The sequence below is a fragment of the Saimiri boliviensis genome, chromosome 19 (assembly GCF_048565385.1).
Source record: "Saimiri boliviensis isolate mSaiBol1 chromosome 19, mSaiBol1.pri, whole genome shotgun sequence".
Classification (NCBI taxonomy): Eukaryota; Metazoa; Chordata; class Mammalia; order Primates; family Cebidae; genus Saimiri; species Saimiri boliviensis.
This window is the reverse complement of record NC_133467.1, coordinates 7,271,396-7,288,031: the sequence shown is the minus strand read 5'-3', so window position 1 is coordinate 7,288,031 and position 16,636 is coordinate 7,271,396.

Below are 16,636 nucleotides of genomic sequence, written 5' to 3'. Positions count from 1 at the left end.
AGCAAATGCATTGGAATGGCAATTAGAAACTCATTTTAAAATCTTCTGGATACTTTGGAGTCTAGTTCTCCATCTTTGCTCAAGCAAGTAACTGTACAATGTTTAATGAAAGGTAAGCAATAATTTTGTTCTAGATTGCAGCTACCGCAGAGCAAAGTATGTTTGTGTGCAGTCTATTTAGAGTTTAAGAGCAGGGTAAAGTCAGCAAAACATGAAGTCTAATGACATTGATCGAATTGATGAAGTTGTAATAGTAGCTATAATCAAATAAGATAATTTCCACAGTCACTTTGGAACTTTTGATACCAGCTGAGGAAGAACATTTTGACGAAACTAACTCTATAATCTATTTCCTTCCTTTCTTAGTTGTTGCATTCCGTAAGATCTGAATTTGATACTTGGACACATTTTGTTGAGTATTGAGGGGGTGGCAAAGAGCAAAAAAAAAATTATGTTGTTTAAACAATCTTTAGGACTTTTTTCTACTTTTTCTTTGACATTGTTCAGGTATGTTTTCTAAAGGCTTTATTTGAAAAGTATTTCTGTTTTACTTTTGATTATAGTTTGGTAGTACTACAGAATAATTGAAGATGCAGAAATAGCAAAAGAGCAAAAGAACGGTTACTAAACAGAAGGAAATCAGTAGCTTTTGTTTCATCAGGAAAGAGAGTTCATTTCAGAAATCAATTATGGCTTGCATACATATCTGTAATCAGTGCTTCTTTAATCTGAAATCCTTAATGAACCCCTAAGAATATTGCTTCCTTGTGATTTAATCAATGGAAAGTAGTAATGGTAAACAAGCTTCCTTTCCTTGTGTCTTTTATAACTTAGTAGGAAAAAGTTTTGCATTTTGCATTTACTTTGAATTTATGCTTTTGTGAGTTTTGGTACTTTGACTATTTTTAAATAGTCTAAGAAAGGATTTATCTGGATACACTGACATTAAATTTTCTCATTAGCCATCAATATACATTAAATCAGCTTGTGATTTTATACATAAAATACATTAAGGAAATACTTCGTGGGCATCTATTTTAAGAAGTTGTTACATTTATACATTAAAATTCTGCTGCAAATGAAATCAAATGGAATGATAGTGATTTTCATTTAACACTAATAAGAACTAAACATTTTTTTAAAATTGAGTAATTGTAGTTCAACACAAAAAGAGAAGTAAATTAAAGGAGTCAAGAAGTTTGACTTAGCAATTCTGTCTACTAATTCAGGTTACTAGATGTGGAAGAAGCTATAAAGACACAGCTGAAGGAACTCGGCTTAAAAGCTGTGCTCCTTAAATTCACATAAATAAAAATGTCAATAAAGAAACCATGTAAGAATTATTTCTTTTAATATCTTTATTAAAATTATGATATACTAAATAGTAATTACTATCATTTTTGATATTTCACAGTTGTAAGTCTATTTGAGAGGTAGATATATATGCATATATTTATATATCACTTACAGTATCAAAATAAATTCAACCCTAACTTCCTTTTGTAAATTCTAGTTATAAATACATTAAGAACTAAAGCTAACATTTATTAAACATTTACACAATCTAAATATTTTGTAAACATTGACTAATCATAAATATCACAATGCTCTTTTAACCTTCGTGTTAAAAACGAGGAATGTAAAGCACAAAAAAGAGGTTAAAAAATTGCCTAAGATTGCACAGTGAACAAATGGCTCCATCAAAAACCAGTGCAATTGGATTTCAGACATTATGTTCCAATGCCTATGCTATTCTTTTGTAACCACAGTACAATATTGTCAATATATTACAACAGTGATATCTTTATGCAAATAAATACAGTATTGTCGAAAAACATCTTTGACATAAACTTCCTGTTTTCATCAAATATGAAACAGCATTGAGAAACTAAGGCAAACTCCTGAAACTCTTCAAACTTTTCATTTTGTCCCAATAGAATCAGACATATGTAAAGAATCACTGATTGAATTATTTTTATATACTGCCAAAGCATTTTTTCATACAATGTTGCTATTGACTACAATAAAGTAAGTAATTTTCGACATATTTGATGTCCCTTTTGAAGAAAGAAAGAAAAAGTCTTTCTCTTTTAAGCAGTGCATTTGGGTGATGGAGACCTGTTAGTTGCGCTTATGTCTTATGACTCTTCTGTGGTCCAGGTCTTTGCTACACCAGGGAAGCTTAAAAATCTTAAGAGGAATAAGTCAATTATAACAGATATCCTTTCACTCTTTCATATAATTGCACTCCACTTACTTCCTCCTCTTCCCTTTCTCTTCTCTTTTCCTTTTTATCTTTTTCAGTGTTTTCTCATAACTTTTGCTTTCCCTTCCATTATATCTTAGCTCTTATAGGGGGTACATAGTATTTGTTTTATTTTAAACTACATGCAATGTATTACAAAAAATACTGTGATGAACCATACTGCTTGATAATTTAATTTTGTTCTAAAATAATTATTATTTGGAACATTTTAAATAAAGCTAGTTCTGCTAATTTTTCTATATTTATCAAATCATTTTGATAAGAATATCTTATTTTTTAAAATATACTCTAATAAACACTTTCAATGAAGAAAAATAATAGGTAAGCAGCGTCCCAAGGCTTCAAAATTACTTAGTCACTGTACGTGAAATAGAACTCAGATTCCCAGCTATCTCTCAGCCGGTGCTCTCTCTGGTGCATTGTTCCATGGACACTAAAATTAAGCTGAATCAATAAAAACATTAAATTGCTCTTATGTGCTAGGTACTGTTCATGTTAACAAAGATATATATGAGATTTCTGTCGTGGAGTTAGAAACCACTAATACTATCATTCATAACCCTGAGTTCAGCACAAGTTAGTGTACACTTATTGTACATCGTGGTTTTGAGGATCACTGAGGGCTTCATTGCACCATCAGTGCTTCTCTGCAGGCCCTAAGATTAGAGTCATTGTGTCTAGAGTTGGCGATTTTTAAGTCTTTAAGAAGTCTCCATGTCCCTCGACTCATTAGAAACATTGTTTAATTCTTTAATAGACAGCTAGGACTTCAGTTGTATACTACCTGAGAGGGATACCTGGTAATTTACAGAAGACTCCACAAAAACTGAGAAAAAAGCACAGTACAGAAAGAAGAGAAAGATGTGGGAGGGAGAGGCCCCGAGACAAATTTCATGCTCATCACACTTTTAATTAGAGTTGATTTAGTTGCCCGTCTTACTTCATCTCTGACTATTCTCATTGGAGAATAGCATCATTCACTTTTAGAGAATTGTGTAATTCACTTGCTCTCTAGCTTGCAATCAATCCCAGATGTTTTCCTGAATTACTTCTCTTTTTCGAAATTGTCCAGTATTCTCACAAAGTCCTGGTTTGAAAGTCAGGCTATCTTAAGAACTGAGCGATGAAAAGGCCAACAGCTTTGCCTATTAGGCTTCTTCTCATTCAGGCATATCTGTGCATCCAAGTTTTCACATTAATTTACTGAGTAATCTCCTTAGTCATTCATTTAAGAAACATATTTTGATCCAGAATATACCATAGGGAGGAAAATAAATAAATACTGTTCTTATAATTACAAACATATATATGTGTGTGTGTACATATATATGTATATATATTTATCTATATACATACACATATATGTATGTATATCTGTGTGTGTATATATATACACACACATATGTACACATGTTTTTAATAAGAACAATATATACATATATACACATATATGTATGCACATATATATGATTACAAATGTATATATGTATAATTATGAACATATATATGTGTGTAGAGATTTATAAATTATGGAACTCTATGATAATTTCTGTATCTTTTATGTTATTTGGTGACTCAGGATAAAAGGCGTGTGGTCCTTTTGTGAATCTAATTGTTATCCCTGCCATTCATCTGAACTGTCCTGTAGTATGATCTGTCACTAATGCATTCCCCCACTACTTGGCCAGGTAACTACCTTCAGCTAATCTAATTAAATAATTTAAACCGTGGTGCTAATGATTAATGCAAATTTTAGCTATGAATTAACAATCCTAGATAGTGTTGTGTTTATCATAGACTCACAGAATTTTAAACCTAGACAGATAAATATTTTCTTAGATATTGTCTAATCACATGGAGATAACGAGGTTCAGAGTGGCTTTCTGAAGATTGCTTGGTGACAAGACAATAATCTGGGTCTCACTTACCAGTTCATTGGCCATTCAGTGAGTTAAATTTAAAGCTCTTAGTTGGTCATTAAATTCCTAAGCCCAAAGAGTTTTCTGTGGAGATTGTAGGTACCATGATTGTTTGAAAGGTTGGAAAAGAAGATTTTTTTGGCTAAAACAGTCTTTAAAATCACACAACATAGAAAACTACTTGCCCTGCTTTCACCAAACATGAGAAGGGTGTATCATTAGTTTATTCGTTTCTTCTTTTCTAAGAGATACTACCAAGTGCTTCAAATATTGTCCTTATTTGGGTTAGTAAATTGCTGAAATGTGGCATTTCAGTGTTAATGATTTTGTTTATTTTGATATGATATCTGAATGCAATTAAATTAGTATTGAGGCAGCAGGCTTCCCATACATCTGACTAGAGATTAAACCATTGCATTTATTGAACCTCACTATCTGGGGTTAGGAACTTAGTGTCTTATAGGAAAACAAATCTTCGAGCTTCCTAAATAGAAAAAGAAGTTCAAATTTCAATGTAGACTGGCATGTCTTTCTTAAATAGAAAATATGGTCTCTGACATTAAAATGAAAAGTCTGCACACATAATATTATTTACACTACAGTAAAATGTTTTGTTGTCAAGCATTACAAATTCAGATTGCATGGCTTCCTATTGAGTCTGTACTTCTCTCTCTGATCAAATACTTTTATACCCTGTGTCACTTAAAAGACGGCAGCATTTGAATCTTTGTGTGTTCTTCTAGCAGCTAAACAAGCTTCAAAAGCAAAGCAAAGCAGTGACCTTGAAATGTACCCTTTTCCATAATAAAGTAATGTTTATTTTTTACCCCTGGTAGAGAGTTTGCAAGATGTAATATTTCTCTTTTATATTCAGATCCTAAGTCAGATGGATTTCCTCTGGAAATATCTTTTTAAAGGAGCTTAAGAAAGTTTTCTAAAAAATAAAATAAAATTAAACCCTACTTTATACTTAAAAAATTTATACCCAAAGCAGCAAAGGTAAGAGTTCAGAATATAATTAACTTAAAATATACCCTAGGCCTAGAACATATCTGACTCATCATGCTTTAATGAGTATCCGTAAGTAGATGATCTCTGCAAAAATAAAACAGAATACTGATTACACTGGCCTTGACTTCTTTCTGAATAGAAAACGTGTAGGGTGTATTCCTGGATGAAGTTTTAATGTCACCGAATAGAAATGTGAAAAAACACTTGGCGATTTAATTCTCTTGACTTGCCAAGGGGTAAGAAAAAGATAGGTCAATAAGATTTTAGTATATAGCAGAGAAATAGTTTCTTCCTGTCACAGAAATTAAGAAATATAAAACATTCAGTTCTTTTTAGAATAAAAAGATTTTATTTCTCATCCACAGAGTAATATTTTGTATTTAAGAAAGTAGAATTAAGATGGAGAAACTTTGGTCTCATATGTAGCCATAGATTTAATTGACATAGTTGATGTAATATTTAAGTCTCATTGTTAGGCAATCTTTCCATAGTTCTTTTGGTAGAAAATGCAGCCATATGCATGAGTCCATCAGTATACCCATTGCCTATGCAGTGTCCAGTGTTTGTGCTAAGAAATTTTAAATCTTTAGTACATTATGTTTAAAAAATACGGTATTCTTTTATTTGTAATATATACAGCCATCTACTGGAAATTTGAAACTTTAGAAATAGAAAATAAAAGAAAGGAATAGAGGCCTAAAATGTAGACAAATGAAATTTATGAAAATTCTTCATCTTCCATCTTATTCTTGCTGAGCTATTTGAAAAATTATTTTGCCTGAGACATTAGGGAATAGAACCCAGGAGGAGACCTATGGGAATATGGCTCCACAAGCCTGTATGAAACATCTGTTTGAGATAGAGAGGTTGATTCATCCCCATAGAAAAGGGAAAAGTAAAGAAAGATCCAAATACAGTAATTATAAATTTGATGAAATTTTTATTCTATATTCCTCTGACAGCTGCCAAGAAGAGTTTTAAGTAAAAGAGATGATTTTAATAGTTCCTAACAAGGGTATTAACAAACAAGGGAACATGGAATTGTATTCCTATATATTGTTTATCTTTGAAGAAAATCTACACGGATACCTAGTAAGAAACTGAATATTACAATTGGTACAAAGATTATTATCAGGCCATATCAACTCAATACTTAGAAAACAACATCAACTGATGTAATTACTTGTTTTTGCAGTGGCAGTGTCAAAATCGGCAGAAATAAAACAACTGTGTATATTGAATCCATGATCAAGCTTTCATAAAACATTTTGAGTCAGTGTTATTTACCAGGGAAACTGAAAGGTTACGGTCTGGGCAGCCCCTCGTGTTCACCTGCCTATCAAGGAGTGACACAAGGAAATAAATTACTGTAAATTGTCACCAAATTCTATATAATCACAGAGAAGAAAGTCACTGACTCTAGACCAATCAAGAGTAGCAAGGAAGAATTCACAGAAATGAGTATTCAAACTGTTTTAATGCTTGAACAGGAGTTAGGTTCAAAGTTTGCTAACACAGAAAAGATTGTAGTCATGGAGGCAGGTGCATATTGAGACGTGAGGAGGTGAAGGAATGGATAAGGTATGTAATCGAGGTGAGAAAATAAAATACGGATTTCAGAGCAGTCTCAGGTGGTTTTGTGATTATACAAATGATGGTCAGCTAGGAGTGGAACTGGAAAGTTGGCATGTTTCTCTTTTGTCTTAGCCGTATGAATGATGGGATGTTATTGCTTTGGAGAAATCAGATAAAGAGAAACACTAAGACAGGGACGTGGTGTGTATGATGTTGTGAGGAGATGTGGCATGTGGAATGGCCAGATGACGTCAGTAAACAGTAGTGGTTTCTCCACAGTCCCAGTGTCTGTAAGAGAGGGTGGGTAGGGAGAGAGGACTTCTGGTCTACTTTCTCTTACCTCCTGGTGTTTAAAACTTCTCTGTGGGAAGATTGCCTGGCAGGTAAATGAATATTCTGTAAAGACCTAGGCTATTGGGGAGTATTTTGGGCAAGGAATGTGGGCGACGGCCCAGTAGAACAGATTCAGGAGAGATCAATAGCAGCAGAGCGAAGCATAATAAGCCTCTGAAGACCGATTGGAATATCACCGGAGACAGGCAACAAGAGAGGCTTGATACATGCTTGTTGACAGCGGAGGACATGTAGAGTTAATTGGATTTTGCTTAATATTTGAAATACAACGTTTTTTTTTTTTTGAGACTCGGTCTCAGCCTGTAGCACAGGCTGGAGTTAAGTGGTGGAAACATTAAATCAGTGAAGGTGCTCAAGTGATCCTTCCACCTTAGCCTTCTGAGTAGCTGGGACCACAGGCATGTGCCACCACGCTAGGCTATTATTATTTTTTTTAATACAGACGAGGTCTCCCTCATTGCCCAGGATGGTCTTGAACTCCTGGGCTCAAGTTATCTTCCCACCTTGGCCTCCCAAAGTACTGGGATTGCAGGCATGAGCCACTGTGACTAGCAAAGACTTTTTAAAATATATGTAATTGCTTTAATGTTTACAGAAACTCCATTATCCTGTCTAAAAGAAAATGGTAAATGAGATAAAATTTTAAAGAAACATCCATTTATCGTCTTTGCCTCTTTTCTACATAACTGAGGTTCTGGATTTCTTTTCTGAAATCTTTTTGATGCCCTAGTCTTCACTGTTCTCCCCATTCTCAGAACTCCTGCAGTCAGATATGAATGTCTTGTCTTACACTGTTTTCTGCTAGTTAAGTGCCTCAGAATGTAGTCTTCAAAGTTGTACTCTATGTTTTTATTTGCCATAGTGATTAAAGCGATATTGAAGACATCCTGGTTATTCAGTAAAAACCCACCTAATTAAGTGCTTAAATGATATGAGACTACCAAGCTAATAACTGAGTGGTTGGTTGTAGCTTATGTGAACATCTTTTAACTTGTTTTTTCTATTGATGTCTATCCTCATCCCAAAAATGTCTCGCAAAGTCCAATTGATCCTTTTTTATTAATCTAGAAAATTGCATTTGCTTTATATTTATACAATTGAATGAACTGGTAAATTTAAATGGGTTAAAAAACTTTAAAAGTATTTCATAATATTGAGATATATAACTTCTAGTATAGCTACAATGAAAGTAAGAGAACAATAATTAATCCTTATTTAGTATGATTGAATATTAACAAAAGAAGGAAAGATAATACTTGAAAAGGAGTTAAATGGCTAAGGAAAAGGAAGGCTATGTATGTGTGGACATAGACACACGTGTTGATTAAAATAATGAGTTTCCTGAGGGCAAGCAAACCATTGTTTATGGTTTATGTTTATGAAGACATTATAGTGGTAGAATCTGTTGTAATTTAATAAATACATATTGAGCGCTACCATGTGCTAAACACTCTTTTAGTAACTAAGGTATAGTAGAGAAACAGAAGAAATTCCTGATTATATGAACTGTATATTTTAGTGAGAATAAATATAGGCTGAGCATTCCTAATTGCAAAATTCAAAATCCAAAACTTTTGAGTGGCATCCCAAGTGGAAAATTGTACACCTGACCTCATGAGATGAGTTGCAGTTGAAATAAAGTCAAAACATTGTTTCATGCACAAAATAATTACAAATGTTCTATAAAACATTGTTTCATGCACAAAATAATTACAAATGTTCTATAAAATTACATTCAGACTATGTCTGTGAACAGATACAAATTCCATGTTTAGACTTGGATTCTATCTCCAAGATACTATATTATGTATATGCAAATATTTCAAAATCTGAAAAAATTCAAAATCCAAAACAATCTGGTCCTAAGGATTTTTGGTAAGGGATACACAACCTGTATAGAATATTATAATATACAATTGCATACTTATTAAAATTAAATTTATATGTATACTTCCATAATATAAACTTACATCAAAGAAGTTAGATATTTTACATTTCAACATGATTTTTTTTCTTTTTTCTTTTTTTTTTTTTTGAGACGGAGTTTCACTCTTGTTACCCAGGCTGGAGTGCAATGGCGCGATCTCGGCTCACCGCAACCTCCGTCTCCTGAGTTCAAGCAATTCTCCTGCCTCAGCCTCCCGAGTAGCTGGGACTACAGGCGTGCACCACCATGCCCAGCTAATTTTTGTATTTTTAGTAGAGACTGGGTTTCACCATGTTGACCAGGATGGTCTTGATCTCTTGACCTCGTGATCCACCCACCTCGGCCTCCCAAAGTGCTGGGATTACAGGCTTGAGCCACCGCGCCTGGCCATGATTTTTTTTCTAATAATTTTGTACTATTATTAGTTCTTCACTTTGAAGACTTAAAAAATTTTGAGAGTTTGCAAATTATATTACTGCTGTGAATATTATTAGCTATGGGTATCACTGAAAGGAAACTATTTAATTAACTTGTGGATAAATTGATAGGTCCACAGAGTGTTCTCCCCTCTAATTATTTTGGGATCTGTCCTTGTCCTTCATTGTTCTTGAAACTCACTCTCAATTTTTAAAATATAGTCTTTGTGTCTTTATAAAACCATATTTTATAAGATTGCTTGCAAAAGACTTGCCATTAACAGAAGTTAAATGTGTTTATAGAAAAATAGCAAATATTACAAAATTGCTGGCATCCACCGATGTTTAGATTCATTATGGTATCTTTGGTGACGGAGCGTAAGCTACATTCCATGAAGCACTTAAATTTGAGGAAATGTATGAAATCTCAAAACAAGCAGCTCAACAAAATTTAACCCTCCTTTTAGATACGTTGAGTCTAAAAATATTCGATTATTTGAATCATCTGCTTACTACTTTTTTAAATTTCTTATCAATCGAATTCTGGAATTATCCCTTTGTTTTGTTAATATTCATAAACATTTCTGTTGAGTGTAAGTTTAATGACTACTGAAAGTTTAAATAGACAATTTGTCAGTCATACTTTTCTACCTCCTGGAAGGCAGGTCTGTATACCAATGCATGCCTTATGCTTTCCTTTCCTGGCTAGTGACACCTCACTCACGCATACTGTCCCAAATAGTTGTACATACTAGCCAGTTCTTCACAATTCCCTGTTACTACTTTAAAACAGACAAAAATTCTTTTGACATTTTTCTCATTGTGAAGGAGCCTGAATATTCTCCCTGTAAATGTGGGTGGAACTGAGTACTTCACCTGGTAGAGTATGGCAGAAAAGATTCTCCGTGTGTTCCTAGGTTAGGGTATAAAAGACCATGACATTTCCAATATTGTTTGTGAAGATATTACTATGGGAGCATTGACTGTCAAAAGGGAACATTTTATGTAAATGCTCCTTATTCATGTAGTAAGTCTGAGTAAAACTAAAGTTTATATATTCTTGTTTCATAAAATTTTAATAATACCCTAATGAAAACAGTCTTCCAGTCATCTTTGCCAAGAAGCTGTCTCAGATACTCTGCAATTTGAATACTACCACCAACCTCCACCAATTCTGCATGGATTAGAAGCATTATCCAAGCACAGCGTAGTTTGAATTCCGGATGTATAAATTTATGCAATACAATAAGATAATAATTGTTTCAATTCACTAAAATTTGGGATAGCTTGTTGTGCAGTATTAGATAACAGGAACCACCCCCATCAAAAGTTTTTTTGACTTATGAGCCATTTAGTTTGCTTACAGCTGTTTAATTGGAAGTATGTTATTTGTATATTCATATCATAAAACACATAATCACATGCTGTTGATTGGTGATGAAATGTTAATGTGTTCCTTTCTTGAACCATTCATATACTAACATAGGTCAATATAGCCAAATTATATATTTCTAATGAACTTATATTACAGCCATTAGAATTTAAGAAGCAGAAAAAATTTCTGGAGCAGCAAATTTTGTCTAGTGAATCATTAGAAAAGCCAATATAGAAATTTGCTCACTTGTGGTACATTTAAGATTAGATTTTTAACTTAATGTGAAGATGTACACCACTTAATAGAAGAAGACGTTTTCTATTTTAACCAGAGTTTCTTTTCAAAATAAAATAATAAATTGAGAGTGAATAATTAACTTCTAGGCAGGCCAGGGCTGATGAAGTTCTTTCTAGCATGATCTCAGAGTCCTACAGCATTGTTTGCTTGGAAACAATATAGCTAAAATTAATTGAAATGTTATGTTGACGTGTTTGTGGAATGAAACCGCACCTGCACTGCGGAAACTTTGAAAGAGCATCTGGGCTTCAGGCCAGCATGACTCGAACAGTGCAAAGGAGAGGCAGGAACTAGAGGATGCAGCTTCCACCTCCCTGTGTGGCAGCTGTGCAGATCTCATATGGGTCAGAGGCAAAACGAAAAACAAAAAAACCCAACCGCATACTTGGGTGGTTGCTGGGACTCAAAATGAAATGATGACACACTTCTTGTATTAAAAAAAAAAAGACATTTTTTAATAAAATTAAGTAAACAAAATATTGGATTGAAAATTGTTTGTGTCTTATAAGAGATTGCCTAGGGATCTTGGCTTCAAAATCCGTATTCTAAACAATCCATCCTGCCTCTTCAAATGCTAATATTATCCTAATGGAAATGGTAAAAAGACATTACAATTTAAATTTGTAAAGGATGCCTCCCAAATCTCCTTAGGAAGTGCTCATTGCCAAGAACTCAGTAGGAGATAGAAAAGACTTCAAATGTGATTTTATTCCTAAGTATTTTATTCTCTTTGTAGCAATTGTGAATGGGAGTTCACTTTTGATTTGGCTCTCTGTTAGTCTGTTATTGGTGTATAGGAATGCTTGTGATTTCTGCACATTGATTTTGCATCCTGAGACTCTGCTGAAGTTGCTTATCAGCTTAAGAAGATTTTGGGCTGAGACGATGGGATCTTTAAAGTATACAATCATGTCATCTGCAAATAGAGACAATTTGACTTCCTCTTTTCCTAATTGAATACCCTTTATATTTTTTTCTTGCCTGATTGCTCTGGCTAGACTTCCAGTATTATGAAGGACCTCTTGAAGGAGAACTACAAACCACTGCTCAAGGAAATAAGACGCAAACAGATGGAAAAACATTCCCTGCTCCTGATTAGGAAGAATCAATATCATGAAAATGGCCACACTACCCAAAGTAATTTATAGATTCAGTGCAATCCCCATCAAGCTACCATTCACCTTCTTCAAAGAACTGGAGAAAACCACTTTAAACTTCATATGTAATCAAAAGAGAGCCTGCATAGCCAAGACAATACTAAGCCAAAAGAACAAAGTTGGAGGCATCATGCTACCTGATTTCAAACTATACTTGAAGGCTACAGTAATCAAAACAGCATGCAACTGGTACCAAAACAGAGATACAGACTAACAGAGCAGAACAGAGGTCTTGGAAGTAATGCCACACATCTACAACCATCTATCTTTGACAAACCTGACAAAAACAAGCAATGGGGAAAAGATTCCTTACTTAATAAATGGTGTTGAGAAAACTGGCTAGCCATGTGCAGAAAGCTGAAACTGGACCCCTTCCTTACACCTTACACCTTACACCAAAATTAACTCCAGATGGATTACAGACTTAAACATAAGACCTAACACTATAAAAAATATAGAAGAAAACCTAGGCAAAACCATTCAAGACATAGGCATAGGCAAGGACTTCATGACTAAAACACCAAAAGCAGTGGTAACAAAAGCCAAGATAGACAAATGGGATCTAATTAAACTCCAGAGCTTCTGTACAGCAAAGGAAACAATCATCAGAGTGAACTGGCAACCAACAGAATGGGAAAAAATTTTTGCAATCTACCTGTCTGACAAAGGACTAATATCCAGAATTTACAAATAACTAAAGCAGATTTATGAGAAAAAAAACCAACCCATTCAAAAGTGGACAAAGTATATGAATAGACACTTTTCAAAAGAAGACATTTATGAGGCCAAGAACCATGAAAAAATGCTCATCATCACTGGTCATTAGAGAAATGTAAATCAAAACCACATTGAAATACCATCTCACACCAGTTAGAATGGCGATCATTAAAAAATCTGGAGACAACAGATGCTGGAGAGGATGTGGAGAAATAGAAACACTTTTACACTGTTAGTGGGAGTGTAAATTACTTCAATCATTGTGGAAGATAATGTGACAATTCCTTAAGGATCTAGAAATAGAAATTCCATTTGACCCAGCAATACGGTTACTGGGTATATACCCAAAAGATTATAAATCATTATATTATAAAGACACATGCACACATATGTTCACTGTGGCACTGTTTACAATAGCAAAGACCTGGAACCAACCCAAATGCCCATCAATGATAGACTGGACAAGGAAAATGTGGCACATATACACCATGGAATACTGTGCAGTCATAAAAAGGGATGAGTTTGTGTCCTTTGTAGGGACATGGATGAATCTGGAAACCATCATTTTAGCAAACTGACACAAGAACAGAAAATCAAGCACTGCATGTTCTCACTCATAGGTGGGTGTTGAACAATGAGAACACATGGGCACAGGGAGGGGAGCATCACACACTGGGGTCTGTTGGGGACTCAGGGGCTAGGGGAGGGACAGCGGTGGGTGGGGAGTATGAGGAGGGATACAATTGTGAGAAATGCCTGATGTGGGTGATGAGGGATGGAGACAGCAGAAAGAGGACCATGGCATGTGTGTACTTATGCAACAATCCTGCAAGATCTGCGCATGCACCCCAGAACTTAAAGTAGAATAAAGAAATATATATGTGTAAGACTCCAAGTGTAATGGTGTATTGACTAATTATTCAAAAACGTGACAGTACATTGCATTAGTATGTTACTCTATCAAGTAAAAATAGTAAACAATATTGAAGTAAAATATCTTAAGTAGTTTATGGGCAAAGCCACATATAAGAGCCTAATAAATGTTTGATGATCCTGATGGGAAAAAGGTCTTTTTATAGCTATTGTGTGATTGATACGATCCTGTGAACCAGAAGGAGCTCAGAGCAATCTATTAAAGAAAATACAAACCTTTAAATCAATAGAGTCGTGACCACAAGAAGAAACAACATGAGCTCAGGTATTTACAGACATATAAAATATCTCTAATTAAATTAAGGAGGGATAAGTAATTGCAACAAGCCACATTTATTAAAATAGATTTACAATTATGATAAAAATTAAGTGCCAAAATGTATAACAGGCTTATCTTACATAACCACTTCATACATTCCTCAAACATTAAATACTAATTCTTCTTTTTCTATTGATTCACCTATGTAACATTATATATGTATTATAAGTTATGTGTGAATGATAAATGATTGTATCCCTAATGTTATGGTTAGGTCAAATATTACTGTTTTCCAAATATTATTTAATAAATAGCTTGATAACGTAAAATCTATGTCATGGATATAGTACAAATCAACCTTGGGAGAATTGAACATACAGCTTATGTCAGTTAGTAAAGATGGAAAATACGATGTACTTGATGCAGCATCAAAGAAAATAAACACATCTAAGGTTGTAAGAGAACAACCAAGTAGATAATATTTGTGTTCACAAAAATTAACTATCCTTTCACTGCTGATCATGGATAAGAGGGTTTTAGGAGTAAAGAAGAGCCACTACAGAGGCTATTGAAGATGCCCAGGCTGGGAATGGTTGTAGCAGTGGAGACGGAGAGAAATCCCAGGCTGGAGATGGTTGTAGCAGTGGAGACGGAGAGAAATCCCAGGCTGGAGATGGTTGTAGCAGTGGAGACGGAGAGAAATCCCAGGCTGGAGATGACTGTAGCAGTGGAGACTGAGAGAAATGTTCAGAATCAGGAAACATTGTAGCCAGGATCAAAAGAATTCAATGACGGAAAGGAAGGAAGGTGGGAAAACGCAGTGGGCAACAATGACCCCTGAATTCTGAGATGAGCACTAGTCTCTCTAGTGCTGATGCTGCCTAACTGTGAGTATGAGTAATGTGGTCTCCAAGGTATTGTGAAGGCTTTGAATATCACTCAAAGATGGCAGAGAAACTTGTAACTTAGTAATGACTGTAAAGACAGGAATTTTCTTATCTGGTCTGCAGTGGAAGGGAAAGATCATTAAGTTATGTGTGCACAGTTTCACTAACAATCTGATAGCTATTCATTCATGTACCATGACTATAGTAAAGTAAAAAGCTTCCTAGCTATTCTCTTTATTACACTATTTCAAGTATTCTTATTTTTTGCGAATGTACCTTATGTGTCCAGGATTATCATGTTTTTTTTGTAGTTTTATAAGAATAAGAAGTCATAAAATTATTTCCTTTTTGGATTTTTTAAACTCAGTGGTAATGAATGACTTAAATCTAAAGCCCTGTTTGTAAAACTTAGTTGCCATTTTGATTTTATGTATATATATATATATATGTGTGTGTATATATATATATATATATATATACACACACATACATACATACATAAGATCACATTTTTCAAAATTATTAGCGTTTGTGTTATTTAAATAAGAGGTGTTCAGCTTCTTTGAACATAGGCATATTCAATGTAAACATTAATAACAATTATTTTAATCTGTAAAATGACAATATATAGTAATATTTTTAAAGCATTACCTGTGTAATGGAGTCACTTCTTTTATTGACTTTAGAAATATAATAATATATTATTTTTTAAATACATACAAAATTTTCTTTGTTTTAATCCATATATCCACTCAGTGTGTACTTTGTTCAAGGCATTTTGGCTGTAATAAGGATAAAAAAAACATTAAAGCAGAGTAGACCCCTGGCAGAGACATAGTTTGTAACCATTGTATGAAAGAGCATTGGAGCTCTGAGAGAGACATCAATTTTTCCTGTCATAGAAATAGCATATGGCAAGAGCAGGAGGTCAGACTGTGCATGGCTCATTTCAGAAAGTGAAATGGAGCACCACACCTCGGGAAACTGGAGAGGAAGTAGTGAAATAGAAATGTGCAGGGGAAGAGTTAAATCATGGCTAGATGATAGATGATGAAGATTCTTACCAGCCATAGGTGCATTTGAATAGTTTCTTTTGGGCAAATGGGCATCTATCTACAGATGTTAAGTAAGGAAGGGACACAGGAATTTTCTCTGTTTTAGGAAGATTCATCTGGGTCCAATGTGGAGACTGAGTTGGTAAGAAAGAGGAAAAATCCCGCAAAAGCCAAAGGAAGATCCAATAGGCGGTTGTGACAATTAAGGCAGGAGGCAGAGGTCACCTGGATTACAGAGGTGTGTACGGAGATTGAGTGAATCAAAGCACTTGGGAGAGATCTGAGCCAACTGAACTAATACAACTTGGTAGATGGGCTGTAGAGAGGGAAGGAAGAAGCAGAGACCAGGATGACTCCAGGTTTCTAATGAACCCAAATCTCTACTTATGTAGTATTGCCATGTTCATTGTCTGTTCTTTTAAGTTTTCTGGGTTATTTAAACACGACTTTAGTCACTTAGATTGAGATGCTCTATTCTTTCTTTCTTC